The sequence below is a fragment of the Schistocerca americana genome, chromosome 4, assembly GCF_021461395.2.
Source record: "Schistocerca americana isolate TAMUIC-IGC-003095 chromosome 4, iqSchAmer2.1, whole genome shotgun sequence".
In the NCBI taxonomy this organism is placed as follows: Eukaryota; Metazoa; Arthropoda; class Insecta; order Orthoptera; family Acrididae; genus Schistocerca; species Schistocerca americana.
Window position 1 is genome coordinate 276280833 of NC_060122.1, and position 20807 is coordinate 276301639.

The 20807-nt window shown below is 38.5% G+C and overlaps 1 protein-coding gene across 3 annotated transcripts in view; it reads right to left on the reverse strand.

The window, feature by feature from the left end:
• The window catches only part of LOC124612241 (guanine nucleotide-binding protein subunit beta-5), a 156177-nt gene that overhangs the window by 134275 nt on the left and 1095 nt on the right, over window positions 1–20807 (reverse strand). Inside the window, exons 1-2 of one of the 3 annotated variants that reach the window (XM_047140317.1) lie at window positions 6850–9519; window positions 6654–6765 (exon numbers count right to left, since the gene is read on the reverse strand). The exons of 1 other annotated variant lie outside the window; for it this stretch is intronic. The gene's annotated coding sequence lies outside the window, so the exon portion shown is untranslated. Of the gene's footprint in view, window positions 1–6653; window positions 6766–6849; window positions 9520–20807 lie in introns of those variants that run through there. One more of the 3 variants, XM_047140316.1, reaches the window with a different exon arrangement.

The window sequence follows — 20807 nt, forward strand, 5'->3', positions numbered from 1 at the left end:
TCACAACATCAGCTTCACTGTTGTTTTGCATACCAGTTTTAGTTGATGACCACCATTCAGTGTCCTACAAAGTTTTATGTCCAAGGAAATCTAAGTATTCAAATTGACATGCATTGCGATTTTACTTAAAAATTAAAAGCAACAAAACAATTAAAAGAAATAAAACATATTACTAAAGGCATGAAACTGAGCCATTGCTAATGTGTATAAAATATCAGCTTTAACCATCAATGACTGGAGAACAAACAGAAAAAAATTCTGATACATTTGCAGAACAATCCACATTTGATTTCGGAGGGGGGGGGGGGGGGGGGTGAATATTGAAGCAACAGATTTTCATGAGAATAGATAAAGCAGTACATGCCAAGTTTCATCAGCAGTTCAACAGAGGTCTGTGTATCTTATGGTGGGGGAAAAAAAAGTTCAGGTGAGAGTAGGGCTCACACACTGAGGGTTCTCTACCATACATGTATACTGTGATGTGTGTGGCAGAAGGTACATCCCATCGTACCAGTTATTAGGGTTTCTTCCCATTCCATTCGTGTATGGTGCATGGGACAATCATTGAAGGCATCTGTGCATGCAGTAATTATTTTAATCTTATCCTCATGATCCCTATGTGAACAATACATAGAAGTTGTAGTATATTCCTTGAGCCATCATTTAAAGCCAGTTCTTGAAACTATGTTAACAAACTTTCTCAGGATAGTTTACGTCTATCTTCAAGAATCTTCCAGTTTAGTTCCTTTAGTATCTCTATGACACACTCCCATGGATTAAACAAACCTGTGACATTTGTGCTGCCCTTCTCTATATATGTTCAATATCCCATGTTAGTCCTATTCGGTACAGGTCCCACATACTAGAGAAACATTCTAAGATTGCTCACATGAGTGACTTGTAAGCAACCTCCTTGGTAAATTGACTGCACTTCCCCAGTATTCTACCAATAAATCAAAGTCTACCACCTGCTTTACCCACAACTGGGATTATGTGATGATATCATTTCAAATCCCTACAAAGTATTACACCCAGGTATCTGTACGAGTTAGCCAATTCCAACTGTGACTCATTGATATTCTAATCAGAGAATACCTCATTTTTGTGAAGTGCACAGTTTTACATTTCTGAACATTTAAAGCAAGGTACCAGTCTCTGCATGACTATGAAACCTCATCAAGACCTGACTGAATGTTTATGCAGCTTCCTTCAGAGAGATTCATTAGAGATAACTGCTTCATCTGCAAAAAGCCTGACGCTACTATTAATATTGACTGCAAGGCCATTAATATACACCATGAACAGCAAGGGTCCCAAACCACTTACATGGGTTACATTCAAAGTTAATTCTATATCTGACAATGACACTCCATTCAAGATAACATGCCACATCCTCCCAAAAAATCTTTAATCCTGTAACAAATTTCACTTGATACCCCATATTGCACTTTTCCCAATAAGCATTGGTATGGTACTGAGTCAAATGAATTTTGGAAATCAAGAAATAGGCCATCTACCTGAGTGCCTTGATCCAAAGCTTTCAGTATATCACGTGAGAAAAGTGCAAGTTAGAAAAGTGCAAGTTAGGTTTCACATGATTTAAGTTTTCGGAATCCTTGATGGTTGGCATGGAGAAGGTCATTCAACAAGCCTCATTATGTTTGAGCTCAGAATATGTTCTACTCGATGACAAGGATACTGAATGGTAGTATTTTGCATCACTTCTGCTATGTTTCTTGTAAATTTGTGTAACCTGTGCTTTTTTCCAAGAATTGGGCACTGTTTGTTGTTCGAGGGATCTACAATAGATTATAGTTAGAAGAGGGCTAAATCAGCCAGAAATTCAGTACAGATTCTGACAGGGATTTCATTGAGGCCTGGAACTTAGTTCAGTTTTAATGATTTCAGCTGTTTCTCGACACCACTGACACTAAATTTATTTCATTCATCTTTTCAGTGGTACAAGGATTAAACTAGGGCAGTTCTCCTGAGTTTTCCTCTGTAAAGGAACATTTGAAAACTCAGTTAAGCATTTCAGCTGCCCTCAATTTCAGCTGCTGTCTCGTTCGCTAGGGACTGGACAGTAACTTAGGTGCTACACTTTACATGTGACCACAATTTCTTTGGTTTCTGTGAAAGCTCAGTTGACGATAATCTGCTACGGTAGTTATCAAAGGCATCATGCACTGCTCTCTTGATGCATTTTATTCAGCATCTGGCTACCTATAGCATTACTCTTTGTTTTACAGATATTATGCAGTAATCACTGCTTCTTTAGAAGTTTCCTTACAGTGATGTATACCATAGAGGTTCCCTACCATTATGTGCTGTCCTGCTGGGTACATATCTATCCAGTGTGTGGTCAACTATTCTTTTAAACTTAAGCCATAGTTTCTCTACATGCTTCTGTCCTGTGCTGAAAGTTTCAAGTTCCTCACTGAGATATGACAGTACCGATTTTTTATCCAATTTACTAAACATATATATCTTTCTGCCCGGTTTAGTTGTTCTTTGTACTTTGGTAATCATTGTTGCCACAACCCAATCACAACCACTGATACCAGTTTCTAAGTGGACACCCTCAAAAAGGTCAGGTCAATTTGTGGCCATTAGATCCAATATATTTCCATAGAAGGATCCAATTACCATTTGATGCCTACCCCTGATACCGAGTCTTACCCAAACAATCTCACATGCGGCTGGAATTTCTATCGGTGGTGACAAATACACCACCACCACTTCCCATTTGCCTATCCTTTCGATATACACTTAGATTTTCCCGAACAATCTCACTGCTACCAATTTTATGTTTCAACCAGTTTTCTGTACCTAGTATTATGTGAGGTTCACCATTTTTCATGAGCACTTCAAACTCTGGCATTTTGTTGCGAATGCTTCGGCAGTTTGCAATTAGTATTTTAATATCCTCACCTGTGAGAGGCATTTCTTTCGACCTTACACTGATACTTATGTGTTGCTATTGTTATCTGGAGTGGATGGAGATTTGCACAATCTATGAAACCCTTGCATACACCCCACACTGTTAGCTACCTGGGTGGCAGCCTCTGACATTTTGTGCACACCTGACCCATTTAGGAGTGAACTGCTTGAAGATATGGCATTTAAAGGTGTATGTGAAATGCCTTATTCACATGCAGTAATCGCTCCTGGAAATTTGATGATGGATTCATTCTGAAACGCATCATATGAGTAATAAAGTCATTCCTCGCCTGACGCTTGACTTTTACCATTACGACCCAGCCAGCCCAAATGCAGAACTACTGATTGTTTTAATCGCAAGTTTGATGTCGGATAAAAAATGAGAAAAGAAATATTTTTTGTGTGATACAAGGGCTATTCAGAAAGTAGGGAACATTTTGGCATTAAAAAACCAAGTACAAGAAATACATTTTATTATATACATCTGAAAGAGCAACTGACATACTACTTTTCCACATAGTCACCAAACACATTGAGGTACTTATCATAGCAGTGGACAAGCTTTGAAAGACCTTCGTCATAAAATTCTGCCGCCTGAGACTTCAGCCAGTGAGTCTCGCTCGCCTGGAGATCTGCGTCATCATCAAAGTGCTGCGTTGCAAGCCAGTTCTTCATCTTGGGAAACAGGTAGAAGTTGCTTGGTGCAAGATCGGAGCTGTAGAGCAGATGAGGGAAAATTTCCCATTTGAATGAATTAAGGAGTTCTTTAGTGCGGTTTGCAGTGTGAGGTCAGGCATCGTTGTGCAAAAACAAAATTTTGGACATCAGCTTTCCTTGGCGTTTGTTTTCAACTGCTCTTCTAAGGTTGCACAAAGTCTGACAGTACTGGGCAGAATTTATGGTTGCTCCACATTTGAGAAAACCAATAAGCACACATTGCCTATCCCAAAACACTGTCACCATAAACTTCCTTGCTGACAAGGTTTGCAAACATTTTCTTGGTTTTTGGGAGGACCTTGTGTGCCCCTACTCCATGGACTGTAATTTTGTCTTGCAATCAACTTATTTCACCCAAGTCTCATCACCAGTTACGATTCAATCCAGTAATGAATCACCATGTTTGTGGTAGGTCTCCAGAAATGTCAACGTTGCCCCCATTCACTGTTCTTTATGGTACTCTGTAAGCATTTTGGACACTCATCGTGCACAAAATTTGTGGTAACCTAGCTTTTGAGTGACAATTTCAAACAACAAAGTCTGTGAAACTTGTGGAAAAGAAAGCGAAAGCTCCATTATTGTGAAGTGACGGTTTTCACAAATCGTTTCATCAACTTTGGCAACAAGATCATCACTCAGAATGCTCGGGCATCCACTCTTCTCTTCATTATGAACGTTGGTTGGCCATTTTGTTACCGAATGCACCATTTCCAGACGAAACATTCACTCATTACATTGTTACCATACACTTTGGACAGTTCACAATAAATTTCTACGGGTTTTAGGTTTTTTGCCAACAAAAACCGTATCACAGACCGCACCTCTGAACTGACGGGATTTTCGATTGCAGCGCACATGTCAAATTCGAATATCGAAAAAACCAGACGCGCAGAGACATTCCCGCCGTCACAGATGGATGCCAACTGAGCTGCCGAGCATGCACATATCATAATATATGTGATCTGGGCGCACCTAGTGGCATCACACGGAAACATTCCCTACTTTCTGAATAGCCCTTGTATATTTACAAATTTACGGTTTTTTGATTTTTTCTTTACTTGTACTGTGAACCCTTGCTTCTTCCCAAATTTCCTGATACTAAATCAACAAGAAGTACCCTACAGATTTTGATGAGTGTGTTTGACTGTACCAAAGTATGTGATGTTAATGGCCATACATTTTCACTGCACTGAGATAGAAGCTAACATTTATTATACTGCCAAGAGACCATAGACCTTAGCAAGTGACATGAATCACAACTTGAAATGTCCACTCGTTCCCGAAAAAAGACATGTTAACATACAGGCTGATAGCAGATGACAAAAATATATATATTTTTTTCATTTGATTTGATTACAAATTTACAGTTTTTAAATTTTTTCCTTTGGTTATACTGTGAAAACTTGCTTCTCACCAAATGTCATGGTCCTAGGCCAATGGGAATACCCCATAGGTTTTGATAAGTTAGTCATGAGTATTAAAATATTTGATGTATCTTTTGATTGCACTGATTTACAAGCTTCAACGTTTTACACCACCAAGGGACCATAGGCCCCAGTATGTGACATAAATGTCAACTTGATATGCCTATCTGTTCCTGAGGAAAAGTGTTTTCAACAGTCAGTCGGACGGACAGACAGACAGAGAACAAAGTGATCCTGCAATGGTTCCGTTTTAGCTGACTGAGGTATGGAATGTTAGAAAACCACCTAGTAAGTGCAGGTTAGCAAGAAGCTAGCAACGTATTGCATAGGAGCTGTCGTTTTTTTTTGAAGCATATCAAGACTCAGATGAGAAAGAGAGTTACACAGTGTTAAACTGTATACGGCTGAGATGGGCTTAAATTTAAAATTAGCATCATGAAATGACAAGAGTTCTGCAGCCGCTAAATAGAATAAAGATTGAGTGGCTGTAATGATGTGTGATAATGCTTCAGGCACTCACCATTTATCACTTTTACTCATTGGTAACTTTACCAAGATGAGCTCTAAATAAAATTGCACCAGACTGACTCCATGTCTGCTCCAATAATCATCGAAGCATGTGGAGGTCTGTCTGTCTCTTTTGTGAATGCTTTCATTATTAGATTGCCTTAAAATACCTTTCAGTTAAGAGGTGGTTTTTCTCTTGTTGGAAAACCCTATGTCTCACCCAGTAAGAAGTGAGGGTTTCTCTCCCATTCAGCATCACATGTCTAATTCAAAGGAATCACTGAAATTGTTTCTGAATCACCTTTGCAAGAATACATACATGCCATAAACATAAAATTACTCTGGGTGATTGACAGTTGGGATGCAATTCAAGAAGAAGACTCTACAGACAAAGTTGGGATTACCCTTGGCTGTTCTGGGATTAATATCAGAAAATTGTGGTTTCTGTATCAAATAAAATTATGCCTTCCCTATTGAACAAAGAATTGTAAATACAGAGAATAATAGAAAACGAATAGTAAGAAATATAATATAAAGCCAAGGCAAGAACTAAAAATTACATAGAAAGATAGAGATCAAGAGAATCCAAGGCATTTCCACAATTTAGAGAAAGAAGAAGAAAGTATATAGTATACCAACAAGAAAAACAAAATCCAGCTTCTTCCACAACTTACTTGAAGAGCACATAATCATACTGTTCAGGAGAGCAATTTTAAAGATTGAAATCAAATTTCATGGGTAGTAATGGTTAAAATTAATAAATACTAACGTCATTTGGAGGATCGTTATATACATAATATTTAATATAAGCTGATACCTTAAACATCGAAATTGCAGTTTTACTGGCATAATATCTGAAGTAATGTCGTGGATTACAAGGGAAAAACTAGCTGCTCTTATGTAGCATTATAGAAAATATTGCAAGTAAAACTAATTTTTGTTCAATGTTATTTGTCACAGTATTTTGTAATGAAAAACAATATTTGAAACAATAAACATATTTCTTTTTAAATAATGTATCTTTGCTATTTTAACAACATGTAATAAAGTGGTCCCAACATGCACTTTTCAGCCTAGTGTAAAAGGTATGTGTAAAACACACTAGCTTCTTGAAAACAACACTCCTTCAAAACATGGAGGTCCTGATACTTTTCTTCTTTTGATATTGCCAGAGGGCCTGAAAGAACAAATTATTATTATTAATATTATTATCATATAAAATTACCCTAAAATAATATTTTACTTAATTTTTATATTTTACCTTAGTAAGCAGGAGATGTACTCTCCAGGCTGCTGATCTTGAAGTTGCTGTGAAGCTCTCACCACCAATGAAATGATAGCTACATTATAAGTTTCTCGATGTTGAATGAGGCGGAGCAGTTTTTTTTGTTTACTACCCCACCAAAGGGTCTTTTTAGCACTTTCTCAAATTTTTCTTTTGCAGAAATGATTAACAATTTTTTATAAAATCTTGATTGGCTATCACAACATCAAAAGGTTTAGGTCTCCATTGAGCTTTAACCACTATTCGCACCTAACCCATCGGTACTTCTACAGCTGCTTTTATATTATAAATTATATTCTTACCACACTCCACGAAAGTGTCCTCCAATAGGAAAAGTTACTTTCACTGTCTTCAGAAGTTTTAGTTCACTCACAGGATAATTAAGATAACTTGGAACAGTGTAATTCTTATTCTGGCCTGAACGTGAATCATAAAAAATTAAATATGTTTGACTTTCTTGTCCAACAATTCTGTCGCACAGAGATTAAGAAAAACAACAACAAAGGTGTAGAACAACAGAATTCCATTTGACAGCTGATGAATTTTTATGGAGTAAACAACTGCCTTTTGCAATAGAGATAATTATGGTGGTACTTCGTAAGTACAAAGTTTGCTTCGGTTTCATTAGAATTTTGCCTTCTTAAACACGTATTTCTCTTTCTGGAATAAAAAGTTTCAGCTTTGACTTTGTGAATCTTGTGGTCAATGGTGGTGATATTAATTTCTTTCCAGGCTTGTTTCTTCATATCATTACCTAAATTTTCAGATACTCTTGCATTCAGCACTTATCACAGAGTGTGTGCACTACATTGAATTGGATGCTGATTATTGTTCTATACATCTGACATGAAATGTCACAATTTGGGTATTTTTCCTGGAACATTTTGTGTATTTTTTTTCACTGAAAGTTCCTTTGGGAGATAAAATATCCTGGTTTTGTCATTACTGCAATGACTTAATCTACCCTAAAATGAATCAGTACGATTATCAACTGCCTTTTCTCCTCCTTCCTTAACTTTCTATGGCCTATTTCCATGCTTACCCCTTCCATCACGAGGAGAGACACACAACTTCATTAATCTTTTAACTGTCATTAATCATCACCTTGCTATTCCAAACACTGTCATGAAGGCTTTTCTCCATAGGAACTTCATACATAATGGCGTCACATTTTGTTCTCACTCTGTAGTTCAAACTACACCCTCGAAGCTGTGCATCATCATTCTGCCTTGATTGCCTTCTACAAACTGAAGGTATTGTAATGAGGTCTGTCAGATGCAACTATCATTCATTCCAGTCTTCCAAATAATTAAATTTTCTTATAATATTGGATCTTTGTTCAGCACTTCTTCAAACACTAACTTACAGTTGCTGTCTTCTCCTAGTTCCCTTTTCTAACATTGTTAGAATCTGAAGATCTCCATCTTTTATCCTCAGACGAAGTATTTGTCATTAGGTGTAAATAATGAACAATTATAACTGAAATCAATCGCTTACAGCTACTGAATTACTAAACAGAATGTCTCAAACTATAGCAACAGTTTTTACTAGTACAACAATTCACAATAAAGGAAAATTCTATGTTACTTGCTGTTCGGATTTCTGGATGAGATCACTGACAAGTTTAACTATGGTTTAAGTAGTGTTAAAAATCATGTCTGTTCATAGAGGCAGGGATCAATCAAATGCTGAAAATTATAGATCAGTTACCGTCAGATCGGTCTTACATAAAACAGTGCAAATTGTTATAAGACAGACTAGGAAATTCTATTTTAAATATTCTGAAAGAGGCAAAGCAGCAAGTGAGCAAAGAAGAATTAGATATATGGTCCTTGACCTTCCAAAGGCATTGGACTATATTTGTCACAACAAAGTTGCTATGGCGTGGGGTATATACAGCAGACATTGCAAAATTATTTGTGGAAAATAAAGCATAGTGCTCAAACTTTCAGTGTAGACGCATCCCACTTCAAAATGAGCCTCCACAATTAATGAAGATGTGTCTGATTGTCACCTGCCATATGACCAATAGCCAGAAGTGATGGTCTTGGATGCCATTTCTTTTCAAAGCAGGATCCTTTTGATTGTTTTCCATAGCACCATGACAGCACAACTGCACGTTGATGATTTTCTATACTCCATTTTGTTGCCCTTCATGGCAAGTCATCCTGGGCTTGCATTTCAGCAAGGTGAAGCTTACCCCCACACAGCGAGAGTTTCTATTGCATGTCTTCATTCTTGCCGAATCCTATGTTGGCCTGACCTGTTCTCAACTGAGAACATATGGAGCATTACAGGCAGGGCCTTCCTACCAGCTTGAGATTCTGACAATCTAACGCACTGATTGGACAGCATTTCGCATGATATCCCTCTGGAGGACATCCAACAATCTATCAATTAATGCCAAGCCGAATGACTGCCTGCATAAGGGCCATAGGTGGGTCAATGTGTTATTGATTTGCTCAGTCTGTGAGGCTCTTTCTCTTAAATAAATCATCCAGTTTTTCTGAAATTGTAATCATTTGTTTGTCTGTACATGTACATCATATCTACCAGTTTCCATCCCAAGTGGATAATTCTTTTGTGGTGCCTTTTTTTTTTTCTCTTGTGGTGTATAAAACAGAAGAGAGTATAAATTAACAATGATATCCTGGAACCAGTTGATGATTTTTTTGTGTATAGGGCAAATGACTGCAACAGCAATATGGACAGTAAAAGAATAAAAATAGCCTGAGAGCTTTTGGTACACTAAATAAGATTTTCAACAAAAAAAACTTATAAAATATCTCAAAAGGAAAGTGAGAGCTAACTGATGTGTTGGTGGAATGTCTATGGCGAATGGATTAGTTTAGCATGTGGCAGATATTACAGACCAGGCACTGCCTCATGGTCAAATGCATGAAAGACATCATTAGTTCATTCAATCGTGGTTGCCCAATGCATGAGATACTCCACTTCTGAGGTCAAGCTGGCAATGGGCTTTTTGGGTGCTACTGTATTACGAATGTACCATAACAAAAACTTGATGTCAAGGAGTCATCAGATCTATTTTACACCATAAGTGAAAGTTATGAGAGGCAGACCTACTAGTATAAAATGAGGTGGAAAGTATTGTGTTGCCACTAGAGAATTAGTAACAGCAGAATAGGTGGCCAGAAGAGATCAGTAGCTTCATACATGGACTAGTCGTCAGATGTCATCTGAGTGACAAATTCATCAGGGTTGACTGTGAAGTGGAAATGCAAAAAAAACACCCCCCAGATAATGTCCAGTGATGGTGATTTCTTTTTTTCTGTACAAACGGTATCCATATGAAATCAGTAGAAGGAATCATCTGTGACTTCCAAAGTGCTACCAGCAGTCCAGCTAGCACAATGACTGTGTGTAATGAGTTAAAAAGAATGGGGTACAATAGTCGTGCAGCTCCTCATAACCCACACAATTCAGTAGCCAATGCCGAGTGACACTTGAGGTGGTATACAGAGCAATGCCACTGGACAGTGGATGACTGGAAATGAATAATCTGGAGAGAGGAGTCAACACTATATACCGTGGCAAATCAAAATGACGGGTTTGGGTTCAGTGAATGCCTGGAGGATGTTACCTGTCATCATGTGTAGTGCAAAAAGTGAAGTACAGAGGACGTAGTGTTATGGTATGGGGGTGTTTTTCATAGTCAGGATGTGGTCCCCTTAGGTGGAAAAATATGAACACCTTTTACAGCACTGTGTACTGCATAGAGTAGAGGAACTGCTCAGAGAGAATGACTGACTGTATCAGCATGACAAATGCACCCTTTCATAAAGCAGCAGTGAGCCAGTGGTTTGAGGATAACACCATCCCTGAAATGGACTGGCCTAATCAGAGTCCTGACCCGAAACCGATGTAACACCTCTGTGACGAGTTAAAACGTCAATTTCACTCCAGACCCCAGTGTCCCACATGCCTACCTTCTCTGATTTCAACTCTTGAGAAAGAGTGGGCGGCCATTCCTCCACAGACATTCAGAGACCTCACTGAAAGTGTCCCCAATAAAGTTCAAGTCTTCATAAAATTGAAGGGCAGACACATCCCATATTAATGTACACTAATAGATGTCCAGATACTTTTGATCAGATGGTATGCTCCAAATTTTTGCATATGTCAGGCTCTTGCAACGCTGTCCCATTTGGTACAAGCACTCACATGCCTGACTGACTGGTTGTCCAAGCATCAGCTGTTTGCCCACCACTGCCTGCAGGTGAGCACCCAATCTGGAATAGTCAGGCTTACAACATCCACAGATGACCTGTAACTTCAGCAACAACACTGTCCTCAAATTATGTGTAATGGTTTGAGGAAAAATCCAGACATGGAGATGCTTGTACAGCCACAGCCACATCTGGAACACAATCCTGTGAGATTTACACACCTTGCAACCAGGTTTGATCAAGTAATAAAGACTGTGCATGGTGACAGAGCACTCCTGAATCAAGGTATGTCCTCCATACTTCTGGTGTCTCCTGGACTAAATGCCACAATATAGCTCCTGTCATCAGGAATCATCTCTAATTCAGTGTGTTCAATGCATTATAAGTGTGTACGGCAGCTGTAATTGTAAACAGATTCCATCAAATGCCATGTTGCCGAAACTCTTTCCACAATTTCAAACTTAACTGCTCTCTTCTACCACCATTTCTCTACACAAGCTCTCTTCTATCACCATTTCTCTACAACGGGCCAACGAAACTTTGTGAGATCACAGTCAATATTACTAGCTTGAACTTGGTACACTTACTTGCATACGTGCTATGATGTATCATGCAGCGTAACTTGCTGTGACAGTGCGAGAGAGAGACAAAGATATTGTTTATTACTCTGTGGCGGACAGCGCTCACATAATTATTCTTAGGATATAGTTTTTGTTTGTTCTTGTTAAGAGTAATTTTAGTAGAGGAGAGCCATTCTTGTGATGTAAAAAATCGACGCCATTGCGAGTTTTTGATTCACATTGTAAAATATAAGTGCATATGGAAGGAAATCAGTTAATAGAACAATAAAATATTGTTCATTTCAAGAAGGTACGTCTTATTATACACCCAGTGATGTACTGCTATTGTGATATACTAATAAACACTAGTTGAGAACAATTCCGACGGGAGCGTTCAGTTCTAGTGAAATAGTTCGATGTTTTCTTCGGAAAAGAAGTCACTTCATGGATCATTCAAATCCACAATAGTAACTGGACATTTCTCAGAACTAAAAGCAATCTTATTGCTATGCAACAGACCCCCGAAGAATATTTCTCCGTATTTTGGTTACCACTTTCAGCTCAACACGGTATCTGCAGCATCTGGAGCAGATTTCTACAACAGCGGAAGCGTGTAATCGCCATCAGTTTCACACACCGCCGTGTGTACGCTGTATGTATTTACCCACAACAGTGAACATACAGTTACTCACACAAATAGAAAGACAATACTAGGTGGTGTGGGGAAACATTTCAGTATAATGGCCCTGTAGAGCTAAACAGTAATTAGCCTAGTAAGAAAAGGAGTCGTTACAGTGCACTTGAAAAACATCACTAAATACCTGGTTCAGCCTCTTAAAGCTGTGAACAAAATACTATAAGCACCTTAATGCTTGGCATTACCTCGAAGGTAGTGATGGTTGATGCTGATGATCGATCTATGAGAGATTAGCAAGCTCAGTAATGCACTAATCTAAGAGGAAATCTTGTCTGAAAATGATAGTTATGAAGCATAAAAGATGGTCAGATAATGCTACCACCAGCATACAGCAACAGTCTAGGAATCATCATCTGAATGATGTAATAAACTGATTTTTTATGTACTTCGTTCACAATATTTCAACCTCTATCAACATTTAAGTGGTCATGTGGCCAGCATGTTTGCCTAATTTGACTTGACTATTCTTTTCTTCTTGGATCATGTGAAAAGTATTGTGCAACAAGCTCACGCCACTTCAGAACTTAGGTGATGCCACTTTGAACAACTTTTGTGAATATAACACTTTTTGCAAGTTGTGCAGATAAAATTAATACAAAAAGTTTCTACCTACATTTACATCATTATCAGAAAACCAATAGTAGGTGCACTTGGTTGACATCTACAAACAATGATGTCCTACTTTTGTGGAAGAGCCCAACAAGCCACTAATATTGTTGTAGTGTGGCAAAGTGTTTATGTGCTGAGTAATTATCTTTAGTACAAGCATTCAGACTAAATCATACTCAACGGATTATCAATAATGGAAGAAAACATGAAAAGGTACAAGAGAGAGAGAAGGCTGTTTAGGTAAAATCTGAGTCAGATTACTGAACCTTATTTCTCTTGAATACAAGTCAATTTGTCTCACAAAAGGGGATTAACAGAAATCTCATTTTGTGTATTTGCTTCAGTTTTTATAGGGAATTAATAATAATTTCTCTCTCTCTCTCTCTCTCTCTCTCTCTCCATTTTTCCTCAACAGATTAAAAGATATTCAGCAGGGTTCGTTTAAAGTTATTTGTTCACTGTTCTGCAATACCTTGCACCAGCCAAAATGCAGCCCCACTGTCAATGCTGCTCTCGCATGGGACGAGTTGGCTGATGTTCGTAAGCAGCTGGAAATCTTCCTGACTACTGTCAAATGATTGGCAGCTGCTGAGAATGTATGTATTGAGCTCCCTAGAGTCCTGCATCTGTGGTACCGGAACCAACAGTACCTAAAGTATTACCCTCTTGTGTGTATTCTGTCTCCTCTGCAGAAAATAGGATCTGTCAGTACTCATCCGCTTGACTGTGAGTGGCGTTTTAATGGTAGATCTAGGTGTTCTGTACAAGTCGGCAGGGGACCAGGGGGATTCAGGGTGTTGTACCGATCCCCTAACCAACAAATCTGAGGCACTGTCTTTCACTGATTCTAAAACTAAGCCAGTGGGGGTCATTTCACCTGTTTTGTCTGGTGTCTGGAGGAGACAAACAAAAAAGGGCAGGGGTCTATTAATTGTCGTCAATTCTAAAGGACAATGAATGATGGCATCCCTTAGGGAAATGGCAGCAAGGGACAAGATAAGACATCAGGTGCACTCAGTGTGTATGCCTGCTGGCCTCATTCAAGACGTTGATGAGGCTATTCCAGCAGTCACTGAGGCAATAGGGTGCAACCAACCGCAGACTGTGCCGCATATTGGGACAAATGATGCCTATCACCCAGGCTCAAAGGTCATACTTCGATCATTCCAGCGACTGGCATTGAAGGCTGAGAAGACCACCCTTACACAAGGAGTTTCAACGAAGCTCATAAATTGCAGCATTGTCCCCAGAACTAATCATGGTCCTTTGGTTCTGAGTTGTATGGAAAGACTGAACCAGACTTTGAAGGTCCTGTGATGAGCTAAGCTGCTACTTCCTGTGCCATAGGGTTGATGATGATTCAACTGTGAAATAAACAACATAGGCTGCTACCCAGGTGGCTGCCTGTGTGGGGTGCACACAAGGTGGTTTTTTTTTCTTTTTCTTTTTAGATTCGGTGACTCTCCATTCAACACAGATAATGATAGCTGTAGGAAGCCCAGAAGTATCAGTGTAAGAGCAAAAGAAATGCCTCCAATGTATGATGTATTAAAATTCTAAGTAGTTAACTGCCAAAGCATTCGTAACGAAGTGCCAGAGTTTGAAGTGCTCTTGAAAAGCAATGGCACTCACATAATACTAGGTATAGAAAGCTGGTTGAAACATAAAATTGACAGCAATGAGATTTTTTGGGAAAATGTAAGTGTATATTGAAAGGATACGCTAATGCAGAATGAAGAGGGTGTATTTGTCGCAGTAGACAAAAAGGTCAAATCCATTGAGATGAAAATTCAAGCTGCATGTGACATTGTTTGGGCAAGGCTCAGTATCAGGGATGGGCATAAACTGGTAACCGGATCCTTCTATCATCCACCACACTCACCTCCTGATGTAACCAAAAACTTTGCACAAAACCACAGCTCACTTGTATGTACGTTCCTGAATCATACTGAAGTCATTGATGGAGACCCATCATCCAACAATCAATTGGAGAAATTAGAATTTTCTTAGTGGCGGGCGTGACAAGACATCCAGTGAAACATTACCAAATGCCTACTCTGAACACCACCTCAAAAGATAGTTCAGAACTCCACTTCTGATGGAATTATATTAGCTCCAATAGCAACAAACAGACCTGACATCTTTGAGGATGTCCACAACGAAACTGGTATCAGTGACCATGACGCGGTTGTGGCAACAATGATTACCAAAGTACAAAGGACAACTGAAACAAGCAGAAAGATATACATGTACGGCAAACTACATAAAAACTCAGTAGTGTCATATCTCAATGAGGAGCTTGAAACTTTCAGCATAGGGAAGGAGCATGTAGAGGAACTACGAGGCAAGTTTAAAAGAATAGTTTACCACACACTGGATAGATATGTACCCAGTAGAACAGTTCATAATGGGCGGGATCCTCCATGGTATACAGTCACTGTAAAGAAACTTCTAAAGAAGCAGAGACTACTGCATTAGAGGTGTAAAACAAAGCATAGGACTATTAACAGATGCTGAACGAAACACGTTTGGCTGTCAGAGAGCAATGTGTGAAGCCTTCAATGACTAGCCCAAAGAAATTCTGGACGCACGTAAAGACTATTAGTAGCACCAAAATTAGTGTCCAGTCCTTAAGGAATGAGACAAGAACTAAAATTGAGGGTAGCAAAGCAAAAGCTGAAATGCTTAACTCTGTTTTTAATTAATTAATTAATATGTTTTTCCAAAAGAAAAAACAAGAGAATTGCCCCAATTTAATCCTCGTACCACTGAAAAGATGAATAAAATCAGTATTGATGTGAATGGTGTTAAGAAACAGCAGAAATCACTAAAACTGAACAAAATTCCAGGGTCTGAAGCAATCCCTATCAGAGTCTACGCTGAATTTGCTGCTGCTTTGGGCTCACTTCCAACTACAGTGTATTGTAGACCCCTCGGAAAAAAAACCGTGCCAAGTAGCTGGAATAAAGCAAAGGCAGTCAGGTAGATGCAGCACTTCTTGATTTCCGAAAAGCATTTGACTCAGTACCATACCTATGCTTGTCAAAATTACAATCAAATGGTGTATCAAGTGAAATTTGTGACTGGATCAAGAACTTTTGGTAGAAAGGACACAGCATATTATCTTGTGTGTGTGTGTGGTTTGAGGTTTTCGGGCGCTAAACAGCATGGTCATCAGCGCCCAAACGCATAGAAACAGGAACACATGCAGTGAAGGGACGAAGACGGACAGCGAACAAGGAGAACGGCTAAAAGACACAGACCTGACGCTGTTACAAATCCTCACATACAGAGGCAAAACAAGAGGAGAAGAAACACACTAAAAAAGGAAAGGAAACACAAGGAAAAGAGAACAGAAATCGAAGTGAAACAAGTAGGTAATCGTGACTGGCGGACCTCTTACCTAAAGCCTGTGTGAGCAAGTAACCCAGCAGCACATTAAAATCCTCTCCCTAAAATCTGAGGCAACAAATTGGACAGGACACAAAACCGTAAGACCTTAACCACAGTCGTTGCATCGTCTTGCAAAATAGAGGGCAAATCCGGTGGCAAGGAAACCACCGCCCTCTGGTCAGAGAATAAAGGACAGTCAAGTAAAATGTGGCGGACAGTAATCTGGACGCCACAAGCACTGCAGATTGGGGGGGTCCTCCCGCCGGAGTAAAAAACCGTGCGTTAAGGGACTGTGCCCGATGCGGAGGCGAGTGAGGAGAACCTCATCCCTCCTGCCTGACTGGTAGGACGTACGCCATGGCCGCGTGGTGGCCTTGACCAGACGCAGCTTATTTTCACCGACTGCCAGCCACTCCACTCCAGCATATTATCTTAGATGAAGTCATCATCAGATGTAGAAGTAACTTTGGGTGTGGCCCATGGAAATGTGTTAGGGCTACTGCTGTTCATGTTGTATATTAATGACCTTGCAGACAATTTTAACAGTAAGATCAGATTCTTTGCAGATGATGCAGCTATCTGAAATGAAGTACAATTTGAAAAAAGCTGCATACATATTCAGCCAGATCTTGATAAGATGATATAGTGGTGCAGAGATTGGCAACTTGCTTTAAATGTTCAAAAATGTAAATCACAACTGGAATCAGCAAACTCTTACAACTACAACTTGTGCAACCCACTCTATAATATTGCTCAAGTGTGTGGGACCCGTACCAAATAGGACTAATGGTGGATATTGAACATATACAAAGAAGGGCAGCATGAACTGTCACAGGTTTCTTTGACAAGTGGGACAGTGTCACAGGTATGCTGAAGAAACTGAACTGGCTAACTCTTCAAGACAGAGAAGTCTACTAACAAAGTTTTAAGAACCAACTTTAAATGAGGACTTTAGGAATATAGTACAACCTCCTAGGTAGGTATTGTAAGGATCTTGACGACACGATTAGAATAATTACAGCATGCAGAAAGGCATTCAAACAACTATCTTCTTGTGCTCTGTATATGACTGGAACAGGAAAAAAACCCTAATAACTGGTACAATGAGACATATCCTCTTTCATGCACTTCGCATTGGTTTGTAGACTACAGATGTAGACAGTAACATGGTGATAGCCTGACAGTATAGCCAAGCAAAAAGAGTTAATTTTAAGATCTTGTCGACATCATTCAACATGGAATACTAACTCGGCTAGCCAACATCAAGGTATGAGTTATGATCCCACCATTCAGCATTTGGCTGTAGTATTTTCATACAAAATGATATTACATAAAATACATATTATTATTATTATTATTATTATTATTATTATCATTATCATTACTGTGATATTCAGAAATATGACTGGTTTGATGCAGATTTCCTTTATTGTACAAATCTCCTCATGTCTATATGACTATCACAACCTACATCCATTTGAACTTGCATGCTGTAGTTAAGCCTTGGCCTCACTTGGGAATTTTTACCCTCTGCTCATCTCTCTATTGCCAAATTAATTATTTCTATGCCTCAAAATGTGCGTTATCAAATCTTCCTTTTTCTCACTCAAGAGCCTCTACTCTCTTCTTGTCTGAACTGTTTATCATTTGTGTTTCACTTCTCTACAACACTACCTCAAGACAAATACTTTTATAAAAACTTCCTAACTCTCATATTTATATTAAATTTTTAACAAATGTATCTTGTTCAGAAATACTTTTCTACATATTGGCTTCCCGCATTTTATGCCATCTCTACTATGACCATCTCCAAATTCCAAAACACTTTAGCTGCTTTAAGTAACGAATTCCTTAATCAAATTCCCTTCGCACCATTTGATTTAATTAGGATGCTCTCCACTTCCCCTTTTATTGACTTTCATCTTATAACCTCTTTTCAAGACACTATCAATTGTATCCACAGCTTTTGGAAGTCGTTCGCCATTTCTAACAATTATAAGTCAAAGGCAAACCATAAAGTTTGGAATTCTCCTCCTTGAACTTTCCAAAATGGCTCTTTGTTTTCCTTTGTTGCTCGCTCTAGGGGCAGATTGAGTAACATGAAGGATAGGCTGATCCTGTCACTCCTTTTTGAATTACTGCCTCCCTTTAACATATTTCAACTCTTAACTGCAGTGTGCTTTCCATAGTAGCTGTAGATTAACTTTATCTCTGGTAACTTCAAATGTTCAAAGAATGCATTTCAGCTAACACTGTCGAAAGCTTTCCTTACACATAGCTTAACACAAAGGTAATATTCACCATACAGAGGAGATGATGAGCCAGATTCACGTAAGCACTACTCAAAAACACATCACCACTGTATCTGACTTATTATTACATCCTGGACTTTCCATTGTTTAACACAAAGGTAGTATTTGAATGTTTTGATGGTTTCCTTTGAGAGTTTCAAGTCTTCCGAACAATGCTATTTGACACAACCCACGATTAAAAGTGATATGAGTAAATAATTTAAGACCATTATGTTCATGATCAATGACTGCCACAAAAGACATCTACATATACATGACTACTGTGCAATTCACCAAGTGCTGGGCAGAGGGTCCATAGAACCACTTTCAGACTGTTTTTAACATTCCACTATCGGACTGCGCGTGGGAAAAATGGACACCTAAATCTTTGCATGCAACCTTCGATTTCTTCTATTTTATTACAACGCTAATTTCCCTCTATGTAAGTGGGATGCCAGGAAATTAACTTCGAATTCAGAGGAGAAAGTTGGTAATTGACATTTTGTGAAAAGATCTTGCCTCAACAAAAAAATGCCTTTGTTTTAATGACTGCCATTTCATCTAACATATTATATCCACTACATGCCCAGTTTTCGAGAATACAAATTGAGCTGTCCTACCTTGAACTTTTTGGATGTTCACTGATAATTTGTCATGCGCCAATTCTCCAGAATACGGGAGAGAATCTTACTGTAGTAAGTCTGTTTAGCACATTTTTTGCTTTTGTGTGTGTTTTGGCAATAAAATGTAGTGTTGTTGTTTGCCTTCTCCATAACATGTTTTATGTGATGGTTTAAACTGAAACTGTTCGTAACTGCACCCACTATGTATTAAGTTGAATCAACATGCTTTAAATTAGTGTCATTTACCATGTGATTGAAATTTCACAATTTCTTTTTAAGTATTCATTAGCAGCTAACACTTTTTATTGTTTAGGGTATCTGCCACTTTTAACACCACACAGGTATTTACTGTGTTATCATTTTGCTCTTAGACTGTAAATGACAGCATCATCAACACACAATCTAAGACAGCTGCTCAGATTGTCTCCTAAATCGTTTATGCAGATTAGCGACAGCAGATGGCCAGTAACACTTCCTCGGGCCATGCCAGAAACCACAAATTTGATTTGTTTCCATGTTATCACCCCAAATGCGGTTTGATCTGAATGGCAGAATCGGCAAACTCATTAGAGACAGAGCACAAGCTCACATTTGGGAAATGGGAAAGGGTTAAGTCCAAGAGTAAATAATTTGGACTGTAACCTCAACTATGCGACTAAGGATGACATCTGGCATACTGCTGGAAATGGTCTTGACATTTATGTGAAGATTTTTACTATTCCAGTGATTCGACATGTGAAGAATTAAGTGCTCTGCTGGATGTGTGAAGGCACTTACTCAACTGAGTGGGGGAGAGGGGGGGGGGAATTACAAATGCATATGACTGATTTGTCGCCCCTCACATGATCATGCCACACATGGCAGTATCCTTGTGTTTTCTTCCACATTTCTGCACATATTACACCTCAAACCCCCTGCAAATGTCATAATAATTGACTATCTCATACCAAAATATACTACTGAATTTTGCAAATTTCCTACAATAATTCATTAACCAATTTATACAACAAACAGCATAAAAGTTAATACACTTTCATTAATGATGTTTTCAACAGTTTAACTAGAGGAGAAACCTTTTGTTTCAGTCATCTCATCTTCTATTCATTTGCAGAAGTTTACCTAACCTCAGAATGACTGATGAGTCTCACATCTCAAATGGTTTAAAACTGTAATATTATGAAATGATCAATTTTCTTTTGGGACCTTCCTCTAGTAATTGTCTCCACATTTGATTTTAATATTAATTTAAATGCAAATATGTTGCTTAAACATTATTATTCTTATACTTTCTTACTAATACATTTTTGCACTCCTTTCTTATATTAAACCTATATCTAAATTTCATGGCTTTAAAATGTGTTCAATTTCATCAACTCTGGCATTATCCTTCTAAGAATTGTTGACATTTCACTTTGTTTACTGCTAATCACATATAACATCAGTATACTACACTCTTCCACTGTAAGTTAATCCAACAAATTCCCCATTTCTACATAGTATATCACTAATCAAGTACTTCTGCCAATTAATTTCTTTTATTTCTGTCATTATCACAAAACTTATCTAACTGG